The sequence below is a fragment of the Arvicanthis niloticus genome, chromosome 22, assembly GCF_011762505.2.
Source record: "Arvicanthis niloticus isolate mArvNil1 chromosome 22, mArvNil1.pat.X, whole genome shotgun sequence".
In the NCBI taxonomy this organism is placed as follows: Eukaryota; Metazoa; Chordata; class Mammalia; order Rodentia; family Muridae; genus Arvicanthis; species Arvicanthis niloticus.
The window spans coordinates 48772983-48792792 of NC_133429.1; the positions used below are offsets into that span (position 1 = coordinate 48772983).

The following is a 19810-nucleotide window of genomic DNA, read 5'->3' on the forward strand; positions in this document are numbered from 1 at the left end:
TATTTGTCTAGTGTGTGCCTGTGTGTGTGTGTGCTGTGCATGTGGTGACACAGAAATTCCTCGGAGATCTGTGAACAACATGCAGAAGTTGTTTCTCTCAATCACCATGTGTGTACCAGGGATCCAACACATTGGGCTAGGAAGCACATACCTTTACCTGCTGAGCCATTCTGCCTGCTCTCTGTTTTTGTTTTGTTTTGCTTGTTTTGAGATAGGGTCTCACTATGTAATGCTGGCTGTCCTAGAACTCACTATGTAGATCAGGGTGGCTTTGAACTCAGATCTGCTTGCCTCTACCTTTTGAATGCTAGGATTAAAGTCATGCCAACACACCTGACTTGTTTTTTATTTTATTTTTTTAATTTCTTTTTAGGTTTTCCAGAGAAAGGTTCTCCGGCAGCTCTGGCTGTCCTGGAACTTGCTTTGTACACCGGGCTGGCCTTGAACTCAGAGATCCACCTGTCTCTGCCTCCTCAGTGCTGGGATACCACCACTCAGCTTATTTTTTATTTTTGTGTTTGGTATATCTGTGGACCACATGTGTGCGGTGCCTGTGGGGACCAGAAGAGGGCATCAGATTTCTCTGAGACTGGAGTTGCAGCTGGTTGTGAGCTCTCCATGTGGGTACCGGGAATCAAACCTGGGTCCTCTGAAATAGCAGCTGGTGCTCTTAACCATTGAGCCATCTTTCCAGCCCCCTTCGAATGGCTTTAAAATGTCCATGTGTTTCTGTATTTCCGATCTATTTCCATGAGGATACATGTGGTGCTTTTTTTACTTGTATATTATTATTAATAATATAATAATAGATTATTCCTATAATCTGTGCTTCCTGGTTCACATTGAACACATGATGCGAGCCCATCCTGCCTTCTCATTTAATTTATTCATGAGATGTGAGGGAAATGATCGCTGAAAACTCCAAAGGTGTTGTAATCAATGTCCTTTAAAAAAAAAACTAATCTATCTGGTGGCTGAGATTGACACGAATTACAGTAAGGTCATTTATGATTCTTTAAACAATTATTAAATTTTTATTCTAAAAAGGTTACAAATAAAATCACCACACATCAAAATTAACCAAACCTAAAGTCTATACACTTCAAGAAACTTTTTACTTTATTTTTCTTTGATGTGCATTCGTGGTGTTTTGCTTGCATGTGTGTCTGTGAGGGTGTCAGATCTTGGAGTTATAGACAGTCTTAAGCTGTCATGTGGCTGCTGGGATTTGAACCCTGGTACTCTAGAAGAGCAGTCAGTGTTCTTATCTCTCCATCTCTCCAGCCCTAGACACCCAGATAGGGTCTCACTATGTAGTTCTGACTCCTGGAGCTCACTGTGTAGACAAGAATAGCCACAAAACTTCCAGAGCTCCACCTGCCTCTGCTTCCAAGGTGCTGGGATTAAAGGCATGTGCCACCATGACTGGTGAACTTCTTTTCTAAAAAAGTTTTTGAAAATTTAATTACACCATGTTTCCCCTTTTCTTTCCTCCCTCCAATCCTCCCATGGATCTATCTCTTTGGGCTCTCTCAAATTCATGGCCTCTTTAAATAAAATATATTTATTTATTAAATATAGAATTTTAAATCTATATAAATATTATATAATTATATTTATTATATATGTTACATTATATATTAATGTATATTATATGACCTACATAATATCTAATAATAAATATAAATAATGTTAAATACAAAATATAGTATATCTTATATAAAATATAGTATGCATTATAGATGAATGTATATTATATAATCTATCTGTAATACATGGGTTGAGGCCCTGAGAGCTTTCCCTCTTTCGTGTTAACATGGCAATTGGTGTCATCGTTGTTCAGGGCTTTTCAGGCAGCTCTGTGGATGAGACTTATGGATTCAATGAACTTCTACACAGAATTCCAAAGCAGTGAGGCTTCATACTGGATTTTATATTTTCATTCTCAAATATTTTTATGAGTTTCAGTGTGTAGTCCTGGCCTTCCTGGAACTCTGTAGACCAGGCTGGCCTGGAAATCTCTATGTAGATCAAACTGGCTTGGAAATCTCTATATAGACCAGGCTGGCCTGGTAATCTCTATGTAGACCAGGCTGGCCTGGAACTCAGAGCTCCATATTTAGCAACTTTTTTTTGTTTGTTTGTTTGTTTTTCGAGACAGGGTTTCTCTGTGTAGTCCTGTCTATCCTGGAACTCACTCTGTAGACCAGGCTAGCCTCGAACTCAGAAATCCACCTGTCTCTGCCTCCCAAGTGCTGGGATCAAAGGCGTGCGACACCACTGCCCGGCATGAGGGCCATTCTTACTGAAACCACCACAATGGGCAAGAGCAACCATACCGAATTTATAACTTTATTCATTAAAAGAATACCAGTGTAAGATGGACTGTGGGTTCAGGCCTTTAATCCCAGCACTCAGGAGGGAGGCAGAGGCAAGCAGAGTTACAACAGCTTGGTGTATGTATACAGTGAATTCAAGGGTTAGCCAGAGCTAGTTGTGAATGCCCCCTGCCTTAAAAAAAAAAGTTTAAAAAGATTTTGAATATAACTGCCGTAAAAGCACTTCACTAAATGCAGGTCCAATTCCTATTAACCGCCCCCCCCCCCCGCCCCGGCACCATTACACGCCTTCTATGTTTACTTCTGGCTACTTAAATACACAGGGTATTGCTATGTTGACCAGGCCACCACTGAATTGGGCTTTACCAGTTCTGTGTGCATAGCCTCCTGAGTACTGTAGCCCATGGGTGCCTGATACCATGCCTGGCTTCCTCCTGTTACACTTCCCACTAGAGACAGGGCCTCTCTGTGTAGCCCTGGCTGTACCAGAACTTGCTGTGTCAACCAGGCTGGCTTCTGACTGGCATGGGATCTCCTGCCTCTGTCCTTTCAGTCCTGGGATTACAGGTGTGTGCCATCACTCCCAGCTGCTGCTGTTCAGTTGTGTGAGTGCCACAGTTAAGAGCAGGCTCTGAAGACAAATTCAGTTTGGTATCGGGGACTTTGAATTACTAAGCCTCAGGTTCCCGTACCTATTAAACAGACAAGATAACCGTACGCATCGTGCTGAGGACAAGAGAAATGTTAGCCGCAGAGAGGTGCCCGTTCTACATTCCCGTCACTGCCTCCTGCCATCAACTTGAAAAGCTGGTACTTGATAGGCCTTGGGGAAAAAAAAAAAAAACATAAATTGCCTACTTCTTCACTGCGTGGAGGGCAGTGGCAGAGCCTTACCTAGCAGGTACACATCTCCATACTAAGACTTGGAGAATCCTCACCATCCCACACCTGCATCCTGCCACACCCCTGTGACTCTGCCATTCTTCCCTGTCCAACAAACGACAAACCCATATAATACATATATATTTAAGGCTAGCTGAAAGTCCGCCTGTGGTTTCTCTGAAGCTTGATGATTTTTACCTCGAAGAACTAATTGCGCTTTCTTATCCCTCAGCGCACCAATAACCACTTACAGTGGACTGTAATTAGTCCCCGCATCCTTCTTGTAACTATTCAGTGAGTAAAGAATTCCACTGAGGGGCTGGAGAGATGGCTCAGCAGTTAAAGGCTAGGCTCACAACCAAAAATACAAGGATTCCACTGAATTAAGACTACATTTTAAAAAAAGATCTATTTGTATGTGTGTTCTGCCTCTATGTACGTCTGTGCATCGACCACCCTGTGACTGGCGTCACCGATGGCTGTGAGCTCCCATGTGGGTGCTGGGAACCAATCCATTTCTCTCCAGCAACAGCGCTGTTAACTGCTTAAGGGTCATAAGCCAACACAAAGTATGTACCACATAATCACTAAGTACATTGATAATACCTAGAATAGACAAAATGGGGGGCGGGGAAGGGGTTAGAATTTTTTTTTTTTTTAAATAGCCCTGGCTGTCCCGGAACTTGCTTTGCAGACTGTGTTAGGGGAGATTAGAACTTTAAGATGACTGTTCCAAAGAAGAGAACCGCATCTTTGAAAGGGCATCGTAAGAACGTGATTTTTGACTGATGAGGTCGCAGAAGACCTTTAGTTCCAGCACTGAGGAGACAGAGGCAGGAGGGTCTCGTGAGTTCCAGGCCAGCCTGGTCTACCAACACGGTGAGTTCCAAGACAGTGAGAGCTACACAGAGACGCCTCAAGACCAAAACAAGAAACCGTGAGCTTTATCTTGGGTGTAGGAGTTGCAGTCCCAGAGGGCTACATCGTGAGGCCAGCCTGGGCTACACAGCCAAGCTCTCCTCGCCCCCTGCCCCTCCCAAGTTACCGCCCTAACTAAAGTCCTTCAAGTGCTGTGCACAGGAAGGCTGTCGACTACACAGCCCGCCTTGGCCATGAGCTGAAGTCTAGAGTGGCTCTGGGAGCGACTTTGGGACACGTAGAGCTTCCGGGCCCCTGAGGGAACGCGGAGGGCGGGCGGGCGAGCGAGGTAGCGGGCCACGCGCGGGAGCGCGCGCCGAGGAGAGGCGAGCGGCGGCGCGCCCTGAGAGGAGGCGAGCGTGCACGCAGAGGGGAAGCGCCGCGGGGAGCGCGCGCGCCGACGAGGGCGCGCCCGCGGGCCCGGGGGAGGCGCACACAGGAAGCAGGGACGCGAGCGGCGCAGGACGCGCTGACGACCACGCCGGACGTGGTGACGTAGCGCGCAGGCCGCAGCGGGGGGCGGACTCCGGGCCTTTCTTCCCCTTCTGCTTCTCCCCCTCCCCCCTTCTCTCCCTCTCCGGGTTTGGGCCCCTTCTCTTCCCCTCTCCCCCCTCCTTCCCGAGCCCCCTTCCCCTCCCCCGCCCCGCTCCCCTGCCTCCCCGCCCCGGGCCCGGGGAGACCCCCTCCGAGGAGAGCCCGCCCCCAGAAGCGCGCCGCCGCCGCCGGCCGTCGGGGCCGAGCCGCAGCCGAGCGGCCGTGGTCCCGGGCGGCGGGCGGACACCGGGCGCCCTCCCCGCGCTGGCCCCCGTGAGGTGAGGCCACCTCGGGCCGGGGGGCGGGCGGCGCGCGGGCAGGGGGCGTGGCGGCCGCGGGCGGCGGTCCGGGCCGCGGCGCCCGGGAAGGGTCGGGCCGCGGGAGCGCGCGGAGCGGGGGGCCGCGGGCCGCGGGGAGGGGGCGGCGCCACCTGTGGCCGAGCGAGCGAGCGAGCGAGCGAGGGGCCGGGCGGCGCGGCGGCCCTGGCTGCTCCGGAGGGCGGCGGCGCCGCCGAGCGAGCGTTCGTCCCCGTCGGTTTGCCGCGGAGCCTGAGCTGGAGGATTGGAGTTCGTAGCTGGCCGCCGCTTTGAGTTGGCACGTGCGGGCAGATGTTCGGGAGCTCCAAGAAGTTGGGCCTGTGCTGAGCTCAAACTCGTGCTTTCCCGTAGGGCTAAGCAGCCTTCCACGTTGGTCACCATGAGCCTAGTAACCGCAGAGAATAGTGACTCCAGGTGAACTGATTTTGCATAATGGTGAGGAGCGACCCAACCACACACCCAGAACCTGTATTAAAACCGAGTGAAGGAGTGGCCTTGTTTTTTTGTTTTTTTTTTTTCCTCTCCCTCAAAGGACTCAAGAAGTCGCTGCCCTAGCTGATGTTTGTAGGTAACTTGAAGGCCCCGGATGTGACAAGTACCACTTACCATCACCGAGTCCTAGCATTTTACTCTGTTTTCAGATAGTTAGATTGACAGGTCAGTCATTTGCAGCCTTTCTTCCAAATGCATTTTTTCTCTCTTCAGTAAAGCCCCACCCCATAAGACTCTGGCGTTAAGATAAAAGTTGAAGTAGATGTGGAAAGTTGTGAAGTAGGTTATTTCATTTCACGTGTTAGATGTATTTTTTTTTCCTCCCCGGTAGCTAGTTTCTACAATCAGAACCTTACTGATGAAATGTCAGCAAAAGTTAAACTTTTTAAGAGTTGCAATTCCAAGCCGGGCGGTGGTGGCGCACGCCTTTATTCCCAGCACTTGGGAGGCAGAGGCAGGCGGATTTCTGAGTTCGAGGCCAGCCTGGTCTACAGAGTGAGTTCCAGGACAGCCAGGGCTACACAGAGAAACCCTGTCTCGAAAACAAAAAGCAAACAAAAAGAGTTGCAATTCCAGCCTGGTGGTGGTGGTACACTCCTTTAATCCCAACACTCGGGCTGGAGGCAGGAGGATCTCTGGGTTTGAGGCCAACCTGGTCTACCTTTCGAGTTCAAGGACAGCCTGGGATCGTAGCACAAGGGATCCTGAGTTTGAGGCCAACCGGGAGTATAGGGTAGAGCTCAAGGTTAACTTGGGTTCTGAAACAGTATCCTGTCTCAAAAATAACAAATCAACAATAGCAAAAACGAATAAATGAGTAAACGTGAATAAAAATCATATGGGTTGGGCTCAGATTATAGCCGAGTTGGCAGAGTGCTAACCTAGCCTGCACAAAGCCCTGGACTGTGATCCTAGTGCTCAGGAGGTGGAGGCAGGGGGATGAGAAGTTTAACATCTTCCTCCACTACAGATAGAATTTAAGGACAGTCTCAACAAAAAACCAAAACAACAACAAAAACAAAACAGTAATTTTTTTTTCAATGGAAAGGAATCTGAAGAGGGGATGGCTTCAGAGTTAACCTGGTTCTCCTAGTCTTCATTAAATTAATAACTTTGAGACAGAGTCTTACTCTAGCCCAAGCTCGTCTCAAGCTCAGCAGTCTTCCTGTCTCAATGTCTTGAGCTCTGGGATTTCCACGAGTGACCAGCTGAAATACACATTATACCTTGCTGAAACACCAGTTTCCCCTAAAGTATACACCGACCTTCTGGTTATTGGTAGAACACTCTAGCATACTTTTGCCCAGAGGCTGCACTTGCTTTGTGTTCTTGATCATCTTTCCCTTACAAAGCTGCATACCCTGTCCTCTCGCCTGTATCAGAGGTTCCTCAAGGGGCCCTAACTTGACATTCCCTTAACTATCTGCATTGCAAAAGGATTTGTGTGATTCCTACTAATTTTTCTGCTGACCTCTAGTCATCTGGCCACTTTCTGTAAAAAAAAGAAAACTCCAGAAGGACAGGTTTTTTTGTTTTTTTGTTTTGTTTTTTTCTAATTGCTGTGTTCTTATCACTTTGGCACATGTGACTTGTATCAGGGCCCAACAGATTGAGTGTTTACTGACTGACTAGGTAAGAGGGCTTCCTGGGACCCAGTCTGCCCAGGAACTCTTAGGCTCCATTGAGCCTCCTGTTTCTGCCTCCCATACAGCTTGGGTCACAGGCGAGGACTACTCCACCTGGCTGTATTCTTGAGCGTTTTCCTTGTAGTGAACTTCTGGTAAGATTTTGTAAGCTATTCATTGGAAGATGATATTTTCTCCAGTCACTTCTTGGGATTTTTTTCTGAGGGAAAAGGAGAAGGGAATGCAAGGTCTTTTGTGTGGTTAGTCTTTTTTTTTTTTTTTTAAATTATTTATTTTATATGTATGAAGTTGTGCCTTTACATGCCTGGTGCCTGCAGGGGCCATGAGGGCATAGGATCACCTGCAACTGAAGTTGAGGCAGTTACGAGTTGTCACGTGGGTGTTGAGAACCAAATCCAGTCCTCTTTGAGAGCAACAAGTGCTCTTATTATCTCAAGGCTGTGTGCATGGTCTTAGATCTCCTATGAGACTCATTCATAGCATGCTGAGATTCAGTCCATGCTGCCTCGGTGTCAGTGAGCAGGCTGGTCTCATGAGTATTCAGTTGATGGAAGGTGATGGTCCTCTGTCTCTGGATATAACCGTTGAGCTTAAAACTAAAAAGTAGCTTCCTTTAACAGTGAAGGATTTGGTCTTGGAGAACACTTGGTACCCACTCCCCCCCAATTAAGTCTGAGAATAAACGAAGCAGGCTCTCTAAGTGCTTTGGGGTATGCCTCACTTCCTTTACTTCTTGGTTACCTTCTCTGATCTGGCTGGAGCGGCCTGGGTGAGATTTCTCTCTGGCAGGCTTGGCTGCTCTTCAGGAAGGCAAAGGATGAAGCATCTTTTACAAAGCACTTTGTAGGAATTGGTGGCAAAGGTTTTGGCTTACATGTTTGCCAGGACATTGAAAGCTGTCCTGCTCATGGAGAGCCACTTGTGGGAGGTGAGAGAATTGGGGTTCTCCTAAGCATTTGACTAGATCTGGTTCCAGGATTAAGGAATAAGAAATAGCACCAAAAGTACGTTAGGAAAAGACCTGCTGGCGTGTGTCTAGCACTTGTGAGATGGAGGTATGAAATCAGGGTTCAGAGTTGCCTTTGCTTAGTGACTCCTGGTCCAGTGTGGGTGGAGGCCGGAGGCATCAGCTCCCCCTGGAATTAGAGCTGTCAGCAGTTATGAGCTGCTCAGCCTGAGCATATAAATATTCAGGTCTTTATAAGTTCAGCACATGTTCTTAACCACCTAGGCATCGCTTCAGCCCCCACCCTGTTTTGTTTTGTGAGTGTCACTATGTAGCTGTGGCTGTCCTGGAACTCCCAAAGATCCTCCTTCCTCTGGTTCTCTTAGTTCTGCAGTAACAGGTGTGAACCACCAGCCTTGCCCGTTAGTCATTTTTTTTAAAAAAATAAATAATTTCTAGTAACTTAGGCAATTGGTAGCAGTGTCTACCAAACTTTGCTTTCCCCTTTTAGGTCTGTTCACAATAGCATTTCTAGTCAGTTTTCTTCAGGTTCAGAGACACTTAAACATTTCTGTGTCATAGATAAAAGCAATGATAATGCTTCTGTACAGTTAGCTTCAGAATCAGTGTGGCACTTACTATGCCAGCTCTCCTAATGAGCACATAAGGAAAGTTTTCAGGAAAAATGTGGACCAAAAAAGTATTTTATACATGTATATGTATGTGTATACATACAGAGAGAGAATGAATACAAACGTGGGCACATTTGCTATGCATGTGTGGACATTAGAGAACAATTTTCTGTGGAGTGGGTTTTCTCCTTCCACCTTAAATGAGTTCCAGGAGTGGAACTCAGCTATCAGACAAGTGCCTATGCTTCTTGAGCCATCTTGGCTCAGGAAAAGGTAAATTTTTGTTCTGTGTCCCTGATAAGTTTAAAGGACAGAATTTTGTAGAACTATCTAGTTTTCTTTAAAGTTTTACTTTTTGAGACAGTTCTCAACTATGTTGCCCTAGCTGACCTGTTACTATGTAGTCCAGGCTGGCCTAGAATTGACTAGATCTGCCTGCCTTTGCCTCCTGAGTGCTGAAATTAAAGACATGCACCATCAGTCCCAGCCAAAGATTTGATTTTATTTATAAATTGTGTGTGTGTGTGTATGTGTGTGTTTATGTGCAAGTATCTGTGGGGGCTAGGAGTGGGCATCCAATACCCTGTTGCTGGAGTTGCGCAAGGTTGTAAGTGCTGGAACTCAGGTCGTCAGGCTTGTCAGCAAGCCCTTTACCCTGGGTTGCTGAGTCCGTGTGCTGCTTCTCACAGATGAGTTAAGAAGGCAGGCATGAGGGCAGATGCATGTCTACTGTCCGAGCACTCGGGCAGAGCAGGACATGGAAATAAAGGGCTACAGTGCTGTGTCCCTGTCTCAATCAAAAGAGAAAGGAGAGTGAGTCTGTGAAGAACTTTGTCCTGCCCTGGAATGTGTTGTCAACTTAGAAGAAGGAAAAATAACTAGACTCATGGCTTCAAGATATGCACATGAATCCAGTTGGTGGTTCTAATTTTAGATGTTCATATCCAGTGGCTGAGTATTTTCCTTGAGCTGTATCCTTCTCACCCTCTGTAGAAAATGCTCCACTCAACAGTTGAATGGACCAGACTGGTTGCTGTGTTAGCAGCAGAGCACTTGCCCTGTCTCTCTGTTGAAGGTACTATGTCCATTCCTTCTGTTATCTGTGACTTTATTTTTACAAGCAGATACGGAATTTTTAAAATTTGGTCTTTTGAGATTCCTTGGCATATCTTCTCTTATGCTTGTAGAAAATCAGACAATGTTGGAATCTGTTAGTTATGGAAATAGTAATGTAACTCAGATTTATTTGTTGTGGAAAGTCTCTATAGCCCAGACTAGCCTTGCTCCCTTTTCCTCAGCCTCCTGGTTGCTGGATGGCTTGTGTACCACCGTATCTGGCTAGTTCTAATACGATACATACAATAAACTGTTTTATCTTCACTAGCTGGTTTGGTGGTGCCACTTTGGGTATATTGGTATATTTCATGTCAGACATCATTTTTGCTGTAGTTTGTTATTATTCAGATGCATTCTGTGGTGGTTTGTGGAGGTTAGAGAATAACTGGGGGAGTTGGGTAGTAATCCTCTTGTATGTGGGTTCTGGGAATTCAACTAAGACTGGCAAATGCGTTTACTGCTAAGTCATCCTGCTGGTCTCCATTCTTAACACATTTGAGACAGTATATCCTGCAGCCCAGACAAACCTCAGATTTACTATGTAGCCAAGGATAACTTTCAACCTGAGTCTACTTCTCACCTACTGATGTTATAACCATGTGCTACTATGCCCATTTTCGTTTTGTTTCCCTCCCTCCCTCCTTCCCTCCCTCCCTCCCTCCCTCCCTCCCTCCCTCCCTCTCTCCCTCCCTTCCTTTTTTCCTTCCTTCCTTCCTTCCTTTCTCTTTTTTTATGTGGTTCTGGACCTCGAACCCAGGTCAAGCATGCTAGGCAAGAACTCTGCCAACTGAGCTGAAATTTATTGTTCGTAACAATCAAAACCTGCATTTCATAATCTTCAAAGCACCTTTGTCTTTTCTAAAAGGTTTGTTAGGGCAAAAGAGTTGGCTCATCAGGTGAAGGCTCTCGCTACTGTTGCTCAAGCCTGGAACCTGAGCTTGACTTCTGAAATCCATCTAATGGTAGACGGATGGGGAAAGATGACTAAGGCATAGTATGTCCATCTTCCTCCCCTACAAGCTGTTCAAAACAAAACAAAACAAAGCCAGAAACCAAAATAACAACAAAAACAAACAAAACAAAACAACAACAACAAACAAAAAGCATGAGCGTTAATGTCATATCACTGTTTATGTTAAAAAGAGTAAGTTTGGGCCAGCCATGACATGCCTTTAATACCAGCAGTCAGGAGACAGAGGCAGTAAGATATCTGTAAATTCAAGGCCAGCCTGCTCTACAGAGTGAATTCCAGGCCAGCCAGGGCTACACAGTGGACCCAGTTTAAAGACAAAACAAAAAGGACTAAGTTTTTCAAGCATGCAGTTGGAATTTTTTGCTGGGATTGCATCATATGGTGATTGTAATGATTTGTGCAGAGTTTTCGCGTGAGTGCGTCAGTAGTGCCTCAATCCTTGGTGCTGGGAAGGTGGCTCAGACTCAGGGAAGGGTGAATAAAAAGGCTTAATAACTAGAGGAAAGCAACCGAGAGGGAGTGCTGGTACAATCCCAGGGTGGCCTGAAGCTCACTGTGTAGCCCAGGCTGGCCTCAGACTTAGAGGACTACACCTGCCGAAGCTTCCTAACACCACCTTTTCAAATGACCTTGTTTGATTTCTTGTCTGTAATCTTACTTACACCAACAGCCTAATACCTATGAGAACTGGTATCTTATATATTTTATGAACTGCTGTATCTCTCATGTTCAGCATCGTTCTTCATACACACTAACTAGATACATATGTGCATGAGTGCAATTGGACTCTTTAAAAAGATGTATTTATGTATATAGGTGGGTCTTGTCTGATTGTACATCTGTGTACTAGAAGAGGGCATCAGCTCCCATCACAGAAGGTTGTGAGCCAGCATGTGGGTGCTGGGAATTGAACTCAGGACCTCTGGAAGAGCAGCCAGTACTTTTAACTGCTGAGCCATCTCTCCAGCCCTGCAGTTTGAGTCTTTCTGAATAGATTTGTATTTTGGCTTAGTATATAGCCAGAAATTTGCATTTTAGCAAACTTCCACGTGTTTCTGACGCTTCTGGTTAGTTGTCTTAGATGACATTTCAGAAACATCACCATGAAATGGGACAGTCCCACCACCCTGATGACTTAACAGCTGTTAGGATAAGCTGGTTCTTGTGTTTTGTCTTCAGTTCTGACCCCTCAGCCTGTGCTCTAGGCTCATCTACTCCCTGGCATTTTGAGCATCTCCATTAGACTCTCACATAGCACCTCAAAGTGCACCATGACCAAAGCCAAAATACTTTGAAGAAACTAGGGGTGTAGCTCACTTGGGTGGAGCCCTGGGAAGCATTGGGTTTGACTTCCAAGTCTTGTGAACAAAACAAATGTTAAGAATAGAGTAATAATTTTTTGCTGGGTGGTGGTGGTGGTGGTGTGGCACATGCTTTTAATCTCAGGCCTTGGGAGGCAGATGTAAAAAAATAAAAACACTTTAAAAAAAATCACTGTCTTTTGTGATTGGTCATGTTGTTTGTGTGATAGAGCTTGACATTCATGAGGTTTGGCGTTCTGTCCCAGGCACCACTAGGGGGAAAAATCACAACTTTGCTCCCAAGGAGGATTAGGTGTGTTCCTGGTGGTAGCATGCTGGGCGTTTTTGAGGAAGGAGCAGAGGTCAGCTGTGAAGCTTTCCCCATCATTTCACTCCTCAGTTATCCGAGACAGTGGAGGATTTATTGGCACAGGTCTCGTATAAGACAATTTAAATGTTTTGCTTGTTTAAGACTGGTTCTTAGTGTGTGGGCGTGGGTGACCTGGATGGACCTCTCAGTGTAGAGGGTGGTTTATACCTCCTGAGTGCTGGGATTAAGGCATGCGCCCCCTCCCTGGCCCTCTACTAGACTGTTGTTGTTGTTTGTTGGTGTAAGGCACATCTTTTTTTCTTCTAGAAATTAAGACGCATTCTTCAAAAGCTGGGCACTGTGGCACACACCTGTAGTTCCTGCTACTTAGGATTTAAGACCAGCTTGGGCAACAGATTGAGACTTGGAATGAAGCAAGGAAAGGAGGGGGAGAGGGAGAGGTGGGGGTCATTTTATTTTTATTTTAAAAATTTCCTTCTTCCCTCCCTCCATCCCTTCCTCCTTTTCTTCCTTCTTCCGGTGGGGGGGGGTGGTCAGGTCAGGATCTCAAAAAATAAAAAATGTAGCCCTGGATGTTCTGGAATTCTCATTTTAAACCAGGCTGGTCTTGAACTAATGGAAATTTTCTGCCTCTGCCTTTCATGCACTAGGATTAAAGGTGTACAACACCACGCCTGAACTACTTGTTTATTTTCCTGACAGTTTCTTGTAGCCCAGGCTGGCTTGGATGACTTTGAGTTCTAGATCCTCCTGTCTTTCTGCTGTTGGAGTTGTGGGGATTATAGGCATGTGCTACCTCCATTTCTTTTCTGTAGTACAAAGGGGCAACCTGGGCTACTAAATGGAATAACCAGATGTGGTGGCTTACATAGTGAAATTATTCTACTGGGGAGGGGATAAATATGATAAGTAAGTAGGAGTTAACAGTGTAGCTCAGTTGTTACAGGGCTTTCCTAAAAGACTATAATCCTAGCTCTTATAATCTAGAATAAAATCATACTTTGTCTCAGTAGGACTTCACTGTGTAAGCCACCCCATTGGCTATTTTCAGATTATTTCCTGTTTCCTCAGTAACCTTTTGTTGTTGATTTGAGACAGGGTTTCATACAGTAGCCCAGATTGCCCTCAGCCTTACTGTGTAATAGAAGATGACTGTGGGCTCCTCTAATTCTCCTGCCTCTGCCTCCCAAGTACTGGAATAGCAAGTACCTTTATCCAGTGTCCTCAGCATCCATTGACAAGTCTTATTTGAGATTTCATTAAATTGGTGATTTCAAAACGTTGATTCTCAGATTGTCTCATTCCTTTTTTTTTTTTTTGAGACAGGGTTTCTCTGTGTAGTCCTGGCTGTCCTGGAACTCATTCTGTAGACCAGGCTGGCCTCATCTCATTCCTTTTACATTTACTAGCTAGAATTGTTTTATAGAATACCCCTTCTCTGTTTTGGTGAGTACTATAGAGTTGATATTTTACTTTTCTTTTTGTTACTCCGTGTGTGTGTGTGTGTGTGTGTGTGTGTGTGTAGTATATGTATGTGTATGCAAGTGTATTTATGAGAGACTGTGCCTAAAAAAGATAGTCAGGGCCAATGGCTACACACCAAGGTTGTTCTCTAGGTCTCTATACACATATGTACACACATATTAGTGTATACAGACGCTTTCCTCCCTCCGCAGAGTCAATACTTTATAGTCACTGGTTGTCAGTATTAAAAGTACTAACAGTATTGACTATTAAAAATAATAACATTTGGAGCTGAAGAGGTGGCTTATCAGTTAAGAATGAATATTTTGGAGCTGGTGAGATGGCTTAATGGCTAAGAGCACTGATTGCTCTTGCAGTGGACCCAAGTTCAATTCCCAGCACCTACATGGCAGCTCACACCTGTCTGTCACTTCAGTTCCAGGGGATCTGGCACCTCACATAACATGCAGGCAGAACACCAGTGTATATAAAAAGAAATCTTTTTTTTTTTTTTAGATGAGGATGTTAGAATTTTCTCAGTTTGGTTATTGGGAGCCTCTCTGGCTTCTCTGTCGTCCCTGTAAGGCAGGCAGCGTCAGGCTCTAGGCACCTCCCACGTGGACTCAGGCTGCATGTTTGCTGTTTGCTTGCCCGGGCCTGGAGTCCCTTCTGAGGATCCTGATCCTTCAGTGGGGGCTAGTTCCTTCACAGGGACATGACTTCTTTTTCTTTTTAATTACAAACACTGTAGCTCTATAGCACTGGCTATTTATTTATTTATTTATTTCACTTGCATTGGTGTTTTGTCTGCATGTACGTCTGTGCGAGGCTGTCAGGTCCCTTAGAACTGGAGTTACAGACAGTCGGGAGCCACCATGTGGATGCTGGGAATTGAACCTGGATCCTCTGGAAGAGTAGTCAGTGCTTTTAACTACTGAGCCATATCTCTCCCCCTACATTCTTATTCTTAACTGCCCATCTATTCTTACTGTTTTCATTTGGTAAGCTTTTTTGTTTTTTGATGTGTGTCTGCGTGTGTCGGGGGTGGATCCCAGAACTGTGTATGTTCCAAGATGTGCTTAGGCAATATATTATCTAATCTAAATTCCTTCATGGGGCAGTGAGTTCTAGGCAGTGCTGATGACTTTCTTGGGAGTGAGCTACATAGCGAAGAGGGCTGGGCTTGTAGTGTTTTCCTGTAAGTGTCTTCTGTTCTTGGTGCTTTGTCACAGTGACAGAAAATAACCAGTACTTCTTTATACAGTGACATATAAAGGTAGACATAAACTACCATGTTCCTACTCTTGGTTTTTTTGAGACAGAGGCTGTTCTGAAACTCTCCTTATAGATCAGGCTAGCCTCAAACTCAGAGATCTGCCTACCTCTGCCTCCTAAATGCTAGGATTAAAGGTGTGCATCACCACCATCACCATCTGACTGTAGATACCATTTTCTTTTAGGTTTTATTTTAATTTTATGTGTATGGTATTTTACTTACTTGTATATCTGTGCACCACTTGGGTGCCTGGTCCCTATGGAGACTACAGAGCATATCAGATGCCCTGAAACTAGAGGTAGAGATGGTTGTGAGCTGCCATGTGAGAGTTAGGGATCCAATCTGGATCCTCTGGAGGAACAGCCTGTGCTCTTAGCATCTGAGCCATCTTGCCAGCCCCCTTTTAAGTTTCTTTTTAAGACAGACTCATCTAGCCGATGCTGGCCTTGAACTCCTGATCTTCCTGCCTCAGCTTTCCAAGTACTGGGATTTTGGGGATGAGCCATGCCTGGCTCAGATAATATTTCAGTTAACACAATTACTAACCTGTCAGTTGTATGTTATTTCTTCCTTTTATATGGTTGGGTGCTCTAAGATTACTGAAGAAATAGCTGCCTGGCAACATAAAAGCACAGATATTAAAAGGAATTAAATATCTTCCAACTGTTTCTATTGCTTGGCTAAATTTAGAACCGTGTAGAGCTTTTGTAGAATTAAAATCCCTGGGGATTTTATAGTTAATATATAGTATTCAGCTTTTCAGAGTAAGGAAGAATATAAGTAGCTTCAAAATGATTTTTGTACCGTCACTCACACCATGTAATTAAAGCACAGAGACCAGTAAAAAGTCAGAACTGTTCTGAGAGTTTTATTTTTCTGTCATGTTGCTGAAAGCTTCTTAGAGCCTGAGTTTGATGTAGTGAAAGATTCTTTTTCTTTCTCAGGTGAATTGCCAGAGGCAACATCCTGTCCTTCCTCAGTGTCCCTCAACAGTATACCTGATACAGCTCCTAATATTCCACCTGGATGGAGGAGCCAGCAGCATATCTGTGCTAGAAATCAGGTGAGCATCACACTGGGGACCTTATGGGTAATGTTTATGATGCTTGAATTGTTTTCTGAGTTCAGACTAGAGTTAATAGATAGTTTGAGCAGAAAATAATCTGTGTTCCTATATGGAACGTCAACAAAAGAAAAAGCAGATTTAAGAAAGGAGTACTTTGAGTACATAATTTAAGTTAAATATAATTTAAAATAGAATACAGTTTAATATGTTTAATACATCATTTGGTAGCAGGGAAAGTAATGCTATTATTGTATAGTAAGACATTCTGGGGATGTTTGAAAGTGCAAAACTTCATTATAGACTGAGGATGAGTATAAACAGAAAGTTTTGTTACTGAGATCCTAAATTTATCACATGGTAAAAGTAAAAAAAATAATTAAAATAAGGCTACTTTTTACTCTTTTAAAAGTTGTTATGAGAATAGAGAGATGGTTCAATGATTGAGAACTGGTTACTCTTCCAGAGGACCCAGGTTCAATTCCTAGCACCCACACTGCAGTTCACAAATGTTTGTAATAGTTCCAGGGGATCCTACATCGTCACACAGACTGACAGACAGACATGCAGGTAAAACACCAGTGCACATAAAATAAGTTATTTTTTAAAAAGTTATTATAGAGTTTGAATAAATATCTCAGCAGTTAAGATCACTGCCTATTGTATAAGACCCAGGTTTGATTCCTAGTACTCACATGGTCGCTCACGAAGGTATATAACTCCAGTTCCAGCGGGTGTGACTCCCTCTTCTGGCCCCTGAAGGCAGTAGTGCATGGACATGGTGCACAGACACACACATGTAGGCAAAACATATGTATATATGAAATAGAATAACAATTTTGGAGGAAAGAAACTGAAGTCCAAATAGAAAACAAATCAAAAACCTATTATGGGCAGTAAGGAACTTTTGTTTATGTGCATTGTGTTTATCAAAATTGAACTCTATTATGGAGTAAAACTAAGAAAAAATTTAAATATTGATTCATCAAATATAATATACTTCTTATATATTATATACATGTATACATAAGGATGCATGTACCTATGCGCACATGTCTGGGAGCCAGAGGTCAGCACTGTTTTCTCTCTCTCTCCCCCTCCCCCTCCTCCCAAGGATTTGTTGTATTTACGTGTGTGTGTGTGTGTGTGTGTGTGTGTGTGTGTGTGTGTGTGTGTACACGTGTAGGAACTTGGGCTGGCCAGAAGAGGGTGCTAGGTTCTCTGGAGCTGGAGTACATGCTGTTGTGAGTGAGGCACCTGATGTGGATGCTGGGCAGCCAGCTGCTTCCTCTGCCAGAGCAGCACACACTCCTGATGGCTGAACCACCCACCTCTCCAGCTCCCCTCGACTCGACTTGCTTTTTAAGATTTATTTTTATTGTTTTCCACCTTACTTCTTGAGACAAGATAGGGCTCAGTGTTTGAGCTGGTTGGCTGGGCCATCGGCGCTCAGTGTCTGCCTGTCTCTGCCTTGTTGACTGCAGCACTGAGGTTCAGTGTAAACACTGCGCCCACATTCATGTAGCTATGGGGATCTGAACTTACATCTTCATCCCTCATGCTCGAGCAGTGGGACTGAACCATGAACTACCCCTGCAGTTCCTAGACCTAACAGAACAACTTCAACACAATTCAGTGAGAAAGGTGGACATGATTTTACTTATCTTAACTTCTTTTTTTAGCACTAAGAGTCAAACTTAGGGCCTTTTATGTACTAGGGAAACACTACAACTGAGATATATTCCTAGCCTTGTTTTAAATTTTTGCAAATATATAATATCTAACTTAATAGACGACAGTTGGATTCTTTTGTTAGTGTTTACTTCTTTTGTTAGTCTATTATGATGCCTTATTTTGGTTTAAGTATATGAAGAAGTTCCTGCCTCAGAGACATAGTTGGGGGAAGTCATAGTCTTTTAATATCCCTTTCATTAGTTAGGAATAGTCTTCTTTGATACCGAACCCACAGTCAAGTAGATAAATGGTACTTTTCTTCTTTTTCCTTTCAGTCTTCCTGCTCCCTTCTTCCTTTCTTCCTTCTGTTGTTTTGAGAGACAAGGCTGTGCTGTTGGCCTTAGACTTGTGTAGCTTGCACTTAAGGTCTTCCTGCTTTGGCCTCGCATTGGGTAATGGTATGTGCCTGAGGTTACGTTGTTAGGTCTGAAAGCATTAATGGAGTTTGGTCCTTGATGACATTGAGATTTATTTCCATATCTGGGGATGTAGTTCTACAGGTACAAGGTTCTGCTTTTTCCAATCTAGGCATTATAGTTATCTGTCTAGTAGACTGAATTAATTAGGAATATTCTAATATTCCTGGAATTTGCTGTGTAGACCAGGCTGGTCTCAGAGTCACAGAGATCCACCTGCCTCTGCTTCCTAGGTGCTGGGATTAGAAGTGGGCATCAGCACAGCTGGCTCAGGTTGACAGTATTGATTCACTTAATAATTCAGACCTTACAGATTTTTGATGCAATCCATATGTGTGCATATGTGGAGTGGAAGTGTTTCTGTGAATGTGTATGTATGGAGTATAAGTCTTTTATACTAACTCTTCTGCTAAGTAGAATAGTACAAAGACATGAGTATGAGCTGGGGAGATGGCTCAGGGCTCACAACTCTCCACAACTCTGTGAGCTGGAGAGACGGGTCAGGGGTCACAACTGTCTGTACTCTAGTTCCACGGGGCCCATCATCCTCCTCTGATTTCTACAAGCACCGGGCATGCACATTCCCAGACTTAGACTTAAGCATTAACACCCATACATCAAATATGCAAGCAAACAAATAAGCAATGTTTTTTAAAGAAAGGCATGAACCTGTTTGATGTGATGGTTTCTGCCTGTAATCACATTGCTTGGGAGGCTGAGGCAGGAGGATTGTTGTGCATTCCAGGCTAGCTTGGGTTAGAGTATGACACTGTTTCAAACAATTGGAAGGGGGAAAAAGACATGAGCTGAGGGACAGAAATTTTAGTCAACTTTTCTTAACTTTGAGTTCCATGTTTATGGGTTCGGCCAAATACAGTTAAAACATATTCAGGAAATAGGCCAGACATAGGAGTGCATCCTGTAACTTAGGAGGCTGAGCCGGGTGGGGATCTCTGAGTTTGCCAACCTGGTCTACATACCAAGTTTCAGACTAGATGAGATAATGACATGCTGTCTGCAAAAAAAGCCAAACAAACAAAAAACCAAATGCTTCAGAAAAGCAGCTGCAGTCGTACCAAACATGTACATAATTTCCCCCTCGTTATCTTGTAATCAATATAGTATGACAACTCTCTGTGCAGTATTAGACATGACAGAAGTACACAGGAGGAAAGCCAAGCGAGGTGGTGCATACCCCGGCATTTGGAAGACTGAGCATTTAGGAGAATGTGAAGCCGATCTGGGTTATACAGCAAGACGCGCTGTCTCCCCGCCCCTCACCCCTCACCCCTCACAAAAAGAAGTGTAGACCTAATGTGTAAATATTAGACTATTTATAGAAAGGACCTGAGCATACTGAGGTTCTGATATCTGTAGGAGTTGGAAGTGTTGATGTGGAGGGTGGACGATACTGAGAAGACTGTGAGATT

At 44.5% G+C, this 19810-nt stretch overlaps 1 protein-coding gene across 20 annotated transcripts in view; it reads left to right on the plus strand.

Annotated features, from left to right (window-relative positions):
* Window positions 1–4797: 4797 nt before the first annotated feature.
* Window positions 4798–19810, plus strand: part of R3hdm2 (R3H domain containing 2) — a 121354-nt gene continuing 106341 nt past the window's right edge. For 14 of the 20 annotated variants that reach the window (XM_076920472.1, XM_076920468.1, XM_076920477.1 and 11 more), the window contains exons 1-2: window positions 4798–4951; window positions 16112–16230. The gene's annotated coding sequence lies outside the window, so the exon portion shown is untranslated. The other 6 variants (XM_076920490.1, XM_076920469.1, XM_076920470.1 and 3 more) reach the window with 6 other exon arrangements.